Below are 9,043 nucleotides of genomic sequence, written 5' to 3'. Positions count from 1 at the left end.
GGGTTATTTTTGGGGTGTTTTTTGGGACATATTTGGGTTATTTTTTGGTGTGTTTTTTGGGGTATTTTGGGGTTACTTTGCAGTGTTTTTGGGGTACCTGCAGGGCAGCAAAGCGCAGCCCCTGCTCCTCGCTGCACTCCAGCTCCTCGCTCAGGATGGATCCCAGCGCCTGCGCCTGCAGCAGCTCCGAGTGCAGCCCTGGCTGGGGGGCACAAATGGGGGGGTTTGGGGGGGCTGAGACCCCCAGGGAACCCCCAAAACCCCACCCAGGGACCCCCAAAGGGTTTGGGGGGCTGAGACCCTTGAGGAGCCCCAAAACCCACCCAGGGACCCCCAGAACATCATCTAGGGACCCCCAAAACCCACCCAAGGGATCCTCAAAGGGTTGGGGGGGCTGAGACCCCCAGGGAGCCCCAAAACCACCCCAAGGGACCCCCAAAACCCACCCAAGAGACCCCCAAAGCATCTGGGGGGCTGCGACTCTTGGGGACCCCCAATAGCAAACCCAGAGACCCTCAAAATCCTCCCAAGAGACCCCTAAAGGGTTTGGGGGGGATGAGACCCATGGGGATCCCCAAAACCACCCCAAGGGATCCCCAAAACCCACCCAAGGGAGCCCCAAAGGGTTTGGGGGGCTGAGACCCCCAGGGAGCCCCAAAATCACCCCAAGGGACCCCCAAAACCACCCCAAGAGACCCCCAAATCCCCCCCAGACACCCCCAAACCGTTCCCGGGTGGGCACATGGGGGACTTGGGGGTTTTTGGGGTACCTGGGGAGGGATTTTAGGGGTCCTGAGATGGATTTTGGGATCCCCAGGTGGATTTTGGGGTACCTGGGGGGAAATTTTGGGGGTCCCAGATGTGTTTTTGGGGTATCTGTGGCTCCCCAAGAGCACAGGGGTATTTGGGTGGATTTTGGGGGTCTATGGGGGATATTTTGGGGTTCTCAGGTGGATTTTGGGGGTGGTTTTGGGTTCCCAGGTGTGGTTTTGGGGTACCTGAGGCTCCCCAAGGGCACAGGGGTATTTGGGTGGATTTTGGGGTCTCTGGGGATATTTTGGGGTGTTTTTGGGGTGATTTGGGGGTACCTGAGGCTCCCCAAGGGCACAGGGGTATTTGGGGTGGATTTTGGGGTCTCTGGGGATATTTTGGGGGTGGTTTTGGGGTGTTTTGGGGGTACCTGAGGCTCCCCAAGAGCACAGGGGTATTTGGGGTGGATTTGGGGGTCTCTGGGGGATATTTTGGGGTATTTTTGGGGTACCTGAGGCTCCCCAAGGGCACAGGGGTATTTGGGGTGGATTTTGGGGGTCTCTGGGGGATATTTTGGGGTGTTTTTGGGGTGTTTTTGGGGTACCTGAGGCTCCCCAAGGGCACAGGGGTATTTGGGTGGATTTTGGGGGTCTCTGGGGATATTTTGGGGTGTTTTTGGGGTGTTTTTGGGGTACCTGAGGCTCCCCAAGGGCACAGGGGTATTTGGGGTGGATTTTGGGGGTCTCTGGGGATATTTTGGGGTGTTTTTGGGGTGGTTTTGGGGGTACCTGAGGCTCCCCAAGGGCACAGGGGTATTTGAAGCGCAGCTCCAGCTCCTGCTCCTCGGCCACGCCCTGCTCCAGCAGCGACCGCCCCACGTCCAACCAGCTAAAGGGGGCGGGGCCTGAGCTCAGACACGCCCTGGCCACGCCCCCTGACCACACCCAAATCGCAGCCCACGCCCACACACCAAACCACGCCCACAAAGCAACGAACCACGCCCTGAACAAACCACGCCCTGAAATTCAAAACCACGCCCCAACCACACCCTGATACAAACCACACCCCCAAACCACACCCGAACCCAAAACCACGCCCCAAACACAAGCCACGCCCACAAATCACGCTCTAAAACCCAAACCACGCCCATAAACCACACCCAACTCCCAAACCACGCCCCTGACTCCACCTAAACCACACCCTGAACCTCAAACTACGCCCCCCCCAACCACACCCACACCCAGACCACACCCCCCCGGCCACACCCAAACACAAACCACTCCCCCAAACCACACCCACAAGCCACACCTTGCTAAGCCCCGCCCCGTTAAGCCCCGCCCCGTTAAGCCCCGCCCCTCACCGCGCGTGCAGCCGCGCCCGCCGCTCCAGGGGGGTCCCGGGGGGGCTCCGGGGGGGTCCTGGGGGGCCCCTCCCCCCAACGCTGGGGCTGCGCAGGGGGCGGAGCAACGCGGGGGGAGGGGCGGAGCCTGGGGGAGGGGCCAGAGCAATGAGGGGGAGGGGCCAAATCTGGAGGCGGGGATAGACTGGTGAGGGGGAGGGGCAATTGTGAGGGGTTGGGCCAAAGGGGAGTGGGCGATATGCAAATGAAGGGGGAGGGGTCAAAAGAGGATGGGGAGGGGCAAATGAAGGGGGAGGGGCAAATACGGGGGGAAGGGCCTGAGCTTTGAGGGGGAGGGGCCACATTTGGGGCGTGGCCAGAGGGTGTGGGGAAGGGCAAATGAAGGGGAGGGGCAAAGTGGGGGGGTGTCAGAGCAGAAAAGGGGAGGGGCAAATACAGAGGGGAGGGGTCAAAGCTGTGTGGGGGAGGGGCCGCAGCACTGGGGGGGGTCCAGCGCCCCCTCCCCTCCCCCCCCGCCCCTCCCCCCCCTCACCTGGCCTCAGGTGGGTCAGGTCCAGGTCGGGGGGGGCCGGGGGGGGATCGCGCCCCTCCCCCACCCGCTCCGGCCACAGCAGCGAGAGCTCCTCGGGGTGGGGGAGCCCTGGGGAGACCCCAGACCCAAATCAGCCCTGAGAGACCCCCAGGGACATCCCCAGACCCCTCCCCCCAGACTGCCCCCAGCCCCACACAAAGCCCCCAGACCTCCCCAAATTCCTCCCCAGACCCCCAACTGAAGCCCCCAGACCCCCATAGTGACACCCCCAGACCCCCATAGTGACACCCCCAGCCCCGCATGAAGCCCCCAACCCCAATTGAAGCCCCCAGACCCACCCCAAAGATCCTCCAAATGAAGACCCCAGCCCCACACGAAGCCCACAGACCCCCCAAATGTCGCCCCCAGATACCCGCATGAAGCCCCCAGACCCACCGAACAGCCCCCAGACCCCCATAGTGACACCCCCAGCCCCAGTTGAGGCCCCCAGACCCCCAGTTGAAGCCCCCAGACCCACTGAGCACCCCACAGACCCACACAATGACTCCCCGAGAAGCCCCCAGACCCCCAATTGAAGCCCACAGACCCCCATAGTGACACCCCCAGCCCCAATTGAAGCCCCCAGACCCCCAGTTGAAGCCCCCAGACCCCCATAGTGACAGCCCCAGATCCCCAATTGAAGCCCCCAGACCCGAGCAGCCCACAGATCCCCAAAATTCCACCCCCAGACCCCCAAATGAAGCCCCCAGACCCACCGAGCAGCCCCCAGACCCACACAATGACTCCCCGAGAAGCCCCCAGACCCCCAATTGAAGCCCCCAGACCCCCACAGTGACACCCCCAGCCCCAGTTGAAGCCCCCAGACCCACCGAGCAGCCCCCAGACCCCCACAGTGACACCTTCAGCCCCAATTGAAGCCCCCAGACCCACCGAGCAGCCCGCAGAGCGCAGCCACGGCCCTGCCGGGGGTCGCGGCGCAGTCCAGGCGCGCCCTCAGGACCCCCCCGTGGGGGAGGCGCAGGCGCAGGGGGCGGTGCCGGGGGGCGAAGCGGAGCCGGGACCCCCCGCCCACCCCCAGCGCGTCCAGCGTAGGCGAGGGGCTGAGCAGCCACCGACGGCGCTGCTCCCACCAGAGAGCGAGGTCGGCACTGGGGCGGCTGCGGGGGGCTGCAAAAACCGGGGGTCGGGGGGCTTTAATGGGGTTTTGGGGGTGTTTGAGGGGGGTTTATGGTGGTTCTGGGGGTGTCAGGGGGGCTGTAATGGGGTTTGGGGGGGATTTGGGGGGGCTTTAATGGGGTTTGGGGGGCTGTAATGGGGTTTGAGGAGGTTTAGGGGGGCTCAGAGGGTTGTCATGGGGTTTTGAGGGAGTTTGGGGGGGTTTGGGGGGCTTCAATGGCATTCGGGGGGTGTTGGGGGAGGTCTGGGGGTCTTTGGGGAGTGTGGGAGGGGGCTTTAATGGGGTTCTGGGGGGCTTTAATGGGGTTTGGGGGGGCTCCAAGGTCTCAGGGGTCTCACCCTGTCCCTCCCCCCCCCCCAAACCACATCCGGGGATGGGGGAGGGGCGGTCCCTGAGCTATTTTTAGCCCTTATCAGCCCCGGGGGGAAGTGGGGACACCCCGGGACCCCCGATAAGAGCGGCCCCTCCCCCACCCCCCCGGGCCGGATTTCCCCTCCCCCCCCAAACCCCAAAAACTGCCCTGGGGGGATGGGGGGGGCAGGGGAGGACAATTGTCCTCAGGGTCAATTGGGGGGGGGCTGGGGGTGTGGGTCAGGCCATTGGTCACTTCTATGGGTCAGTGGTGTGGGTCAGGGCTATTGGTCAGTGGTGTTGGGCCGGCCATTGGTCAGTTCCAGGGGTCAGTTCGTGGTCCCGGCCATGGGTCAGTCCTATGGGTCAGTTCCATGGGTCAGTGCCAAGGGTCAGTTCTATTGGTCAGTTCCCTGGCCAGTTTGTGTGGTTCTGGCCCATTGGTCAGTTCTAAAGTCAGTTCCATGGGTCAGTTCTGTGGCTCTGGCCATTGGTCAGTTCTAAAGGTCAGTTCCGTGGGTCAGTTCTGTGGTGAGTTCTGTTGGTCAGTGCTATTGGTCAGTTCCATGGGTCAGTCCATGTCTCCGGCCCTCTCTGGCCATGGGTCAGTTCTAAGGGTCAATTCCATGGGTCAGTTCCATGGGTCAGTTCTAGGGGTCAGTTCTATGGTCACTTCTAAGGGTCAGTTCCATGGCTCCAGCCATGGCTCCAACTGTGGCTAAGGGCTATTGGTCAGTTCTGGGGTCAGTTCCATTGGTCAGTTCTAAGGGTCAGCCCATGGCTCTGGCCCTCTCCGGCCATGGGTCAGTTCTATGTCTCTGTCCATGGGTCAGGGCTATGGGTCAGTTCTGTGGTCAGTTTTATGGGTCAGTTCCATGGGTCCAGCCATGATTCTGGCCATGGGTCAGTTCTGTGGGTCAGTTCTGCTTCTCTGGCCATGGGTCAGTTCTATGGTCAGTTCCAAGGGTCAGTTCTGTGTCTCTGGCCATGGGTCAGTTCATGTCATTCTGGTCAGTTCCAAGGGTCAGTTCTGTGTCTCTGGCCATGGGTCAGTTCTAGGGGTCGTTTCTATATGGTCAGTTCTAAGGGTCAGTTCTGTGTCTCTGGCCATGGGTCAGTTCTAGGGGTCAGTTCTGTGTCTCTGGCCATGGGTCAGGGTCTATGGTCAGTCATGGGTCAGTTTCTGGGGTCAGTTCCAAGGTCAGTTCTGGTCTCTGGCCATGGGTCAGTTCTATGGTCAGTCCCATGGTTCAGTCCCATTGGTCAGTTCTATGGTCATTGTTCCAAGGGTCAGTTCTAGGGGTCAGTCCCATGGGTCAGTCCCTGGCTCCGGCCCTCTCCGGCCGCGGTCACTCACCGAGCGCGTTCCCGATGCGGCGCAGGAGCTCCCCGATGGTCACATCCCCGGTGACACAGAGCGTGAGGACGCGCGCCTCGCCCTGTCCCTGTCCCTCAGTCTGTCCCTGTCCCTGTCCCTGTCCCCGTCCCTGTCCCCAATCCTGTCCCTGTCCCTGTCCCCACTCCCGTTCCTCCTCCACCTCCACCCGCAGCTCGAAGGATCCGTCGATCTCCTCGCCCGTGGCCGTTTTCAGCCCCGCCATGGCCCCGAGTGTCACCAAGTGTCACCGAGTGTCCCCTGAATGTCCCTGAGTGTCCCCTGAATGTCCCTGAGTGTCCCCGAGTGTCACCAAGTGTCCCTTGAATGTCCCCGAGTGTCCCTGAGTGTCTCTGAGTGTCCCCAAGTGTTCCCAAGTGTCCAGAGTGTCCCAGAATGTCACCTGAATGTCCCTGAGTGTCCCCAAGTGTCCCCGAGTGTCCCCGAGTGTCACCAAGTGTCCCTTGAATGTCCCCAAGTGTCTCTGAGTGTCCCTTGAATGTCCCGAGTGTCTCTGAGTGTCCCCGAGTGTCACCGAGTGTCCCCTGAATGTCCCTGAGTGTTCCCAGAGTGTCTCCCAGTGTCCCCAAGTGTCCTGGAGTGTCACTGAATGTCCTGCAGTGTCCCTGAGTGTCCCCGCAATGTCCCTGAGTGGCCTGGAGTGTCCCCAAGTGTCTGGAATGTCCCCGAATGTCCCCAGGGCCACCCCCCGGGGGAGGTCACCCATGGGGAGGAGCCACCAGAGCTGGCCCTGCCCAGCCAGGGGGGTGGGGCTGGGAATTTGGGGTCCCCTCCCCCCCCCGTGGGGTCCCCCAACGTTGTCACCTCCCAATCCCATTGTCCCCCATTGTCCCCACTGTCCCCCATTGTCCCCCGCAGTCACTGCAGGCGCTGCCGAGGCCAATGAGTTTTTATTGGGGGGGGTCTGGGGGGTCCCGGCAGGTCCCCCTCATAACGGGGGAGGGGTCCAGTGTCACCTTTGGGGGGGGTCCAGTGTCATATGGGGGGGTCCAGTGTCACCTTTGGAGAAGGGGGGGACACATGGGAGGGGTCCCAGTGTCACATTTGAGGAGGGGGGACATGGAGGGTTCCCAGTGTCACCTTCTTGGGGAGGGGTCCCAGTGTCACATGGTGGGGTCCCAGTGTCACACTGTCACATTGGGGGGGGTCAACCCCGAGGGGTGGCAATGTCAGATGGGGGGGGGGGTCCCAGTGTCACATTGTCACACTGGGGGGGGGGGCGACACGGGGATGTTCCAGTTTCACTTTTGGGGGGGGGTCCCCGTGTCACTTTTTTGGGGGGACACAATCAGGGGAGTCCAGTGTCACACTGTCACATTGGGGGGGACACGGGGGGGTCCCAATGTCACACTTTGGGGGGGGGTCCCAATGTCACACTTTGGGGGTGTCACAGCTTCAGTTTCACAGTTAGCTGGGGGGGGCGGCTTTAGGGGTGCAAATGCTGGGGGGGGGTCCCCGAGTCCTGCGGGGTCCCACAGCCCTCAGGGGGGGCTTGGGGGGCACTTCTGGGGGTCCTGAGAGATGTCAGGGGGTCCTTGGGGTGGGTCTGGGGTCCCCTGAGGAATTGGGGGGGGGGTCCCCAAGGGAGAGGTCCTGGGGGGGGTCAGGGGTTCCAGGACGGATTTCAGGGGGTCCCCAGGATGGGTCTGGGGGATCTCAGGGGGTCCCGGGGGGTTCATGGGAGGTCCCGGAGCCGCTGTTGAGCATCCTGACCTTGGGGGGGGAGAGAGAGAGAGGGACCCCCGTGAGACCCCCACCCACAGAGACCCCTCAGATCAGCCCCCTCTGTTTTCCCCCAGTTCCTCCCAGTCCCTCCCAGTTCCCTCCCAGTTCCCCCATTTCCTTCCCAGTCCCTCCCAGTTCCCTCCCAGTTCCCCCCAGTCCCTCCCAGTTCTCCCATTTCCTTCCCAATCCCCTCCCAGTCTGCTCCAATCCTTCCCAGTTCCCTCCAGTTCCCCCATTTCATTCCCAGTCCTTCCCAGTCCCTCCCAGTTCCCTCATTTCATTCCCAGTCCCCTCCCAGTTCTCCCCTTTCCTTCCCAGTCCCCTCCCAGTCCCTCCCAGTTCCCCCATTTCCCTCCCAGTCCCTCCCAGTTCCCTCCAGTTCCCTCCCAGTCCCCCCCATTTCCCTCCCAGTCCCTCCCAGTTCCCTCCAGTTCCTCCCAGTCCCCCCCAGTTCCCCCCCAGTTCCCTCCCAGTCCCCCCCAGTTCCCTCCCAGTCCATCCCAGTTCCCTCCCATTTCCCCCATTTCCTTCCCAGTCCCCTCCCAGTTCTCCCATTTCCTTCCCAGTCCCCTCCCAGTCCCTCCCAGTTCCCCATTTCCCTCCCAGTCCCTCCCAGTTCCCTCCAGTTCCCTCCCAGTCCCCCCCATTTCCCTCCCAGTCCCTCCCAGTTCCCTCCAGTTCCCTCCCAGTCCCCCCAGTTCCCTCCCATTCCATCCCAGTTCCCTCCCATTCCCCCCATTTCCTTCCCAGTCCCCTCCCAGTTCCCTCCCAGTTCCCCCCAGTCCCCTCCCAGTCCCTCCCAGTTCCCCCATTTCCTTCCCAGTCCCTCCCATTTCCCTCCCAGTCCCTCCCAGTTCCCTCCCAGTTCCCTCCCAGTCCCTCCCAATCCCCTCCCAGTCCCTCCCAGTTCCCTCCAGTTCCTCCCAGTCCCCTCCCAGTCCCTCCCAGTTCCCTCCCAGTTCCTCCCATTTTCTTCCCAGTCCCTCCCAGTTCCCTCCAGTTCCTCCCAGTTCCTCCCAGTTCCCTCCCAGTCCCCACCTCGTGCAGCCGCTTCAGCACCGCGTCCAGCTGCGCCACCTTCTCATCGAGCCTCTGGGAACTGCGGGGGGGTCACGAGGGGGTGGGACCCTCATGGGGACGCCCCCAAATCCCGAGACCCCCCCAAATCCCCCCAATTCCCCCCATTCCCCTCCGTACTCATCCTCGGGCTCTGCCGGGCTCGGGCTCTGCTTGGGGAGCTCCCGCAGTTGGTGCCCTGGAAAGGGGAAATTTGGGGAGGGGGTCTCAAGTTAGGGGGGGTGTTGAGACCCCTCCCCATTGTCAACACGCTCAGCTCCCACCAAAAGTCCCCCAAATCCTGCCCAAACCAACCCCCCCCCCCCCCCACGCAACAAATCCCTCCTGGACCCCCCAATCCACCCCAAAACATCCCCAACCCCCCAAAGCCCAAAACCCCCCCAAAATCACCACCCAACATCCCCCAAAGTCCCCCCCAAAACCTTCCCAAATCCCCCAATTGCCCCCCAAAACCCCTAACCTCCCCCCAAATCCCCCAAAATCCCCCAAACCCCCCAATGCCCCAAACCCTGAATCCCACTCAAATCCCCCCAAAGTCCCCCCAAAGCTCCCCCAAACATCCCCATATCTCCCTTAAATCTTCCCAAATCCCCCCTGAACCCCCCCAAATCCCCCCAAAACCCCCTGAATCCCCCCAAATCCCCTCACCCCCGCGGGCGATGGCCTCCAGGACCC

At 62.5% G+C, this 9,043-nt stretch overlaps 1 long non-coding RNA gene across 1 annotated transcript; it reads right to left on the bottom strand.

Annotated features, from left to right (window-relative positions):
• Positions 1–6,996: 6,996 nt before the first annotated feature.
• Positions 6,997–9,043, bottom strand: LOC135442173 (uncharacterized). The gene is made up of 4 exons (XR_010438627.1): positions 9,017–9,043; positions 8,489–8,546; positions 8,330–8,390; positions 6,997–7,279 (listed from the first exon to the last, which is right to left on the bottom strand). It is a non-coding gene; the product is annotated as an uncharacterized LOC135442173 (long non-coding RNA).

Source organism: Zonotrichia leucophrys, unplaced genomic scaffold, assembly GCF_028769735.1.
Source record: "Zonotrichia leucophrys gambelii isolate GWCS_2022_RI unplaced genomic scaffold, RI_Zleu_2.0 Scaffold_1734_9043, whole genome shotgun sequence".
NCBI lineage: Eukaryota > Metazoa > Chordata > Aves > Passeriformes > Passerellidae > Zonotrichia > Zonotrichia leucophrys.
The sequence above is the reverse complement of the archived record's forward strand: the minus strand, read 5'-3'. Positions and strand labels throughout refer to the sequence as shown.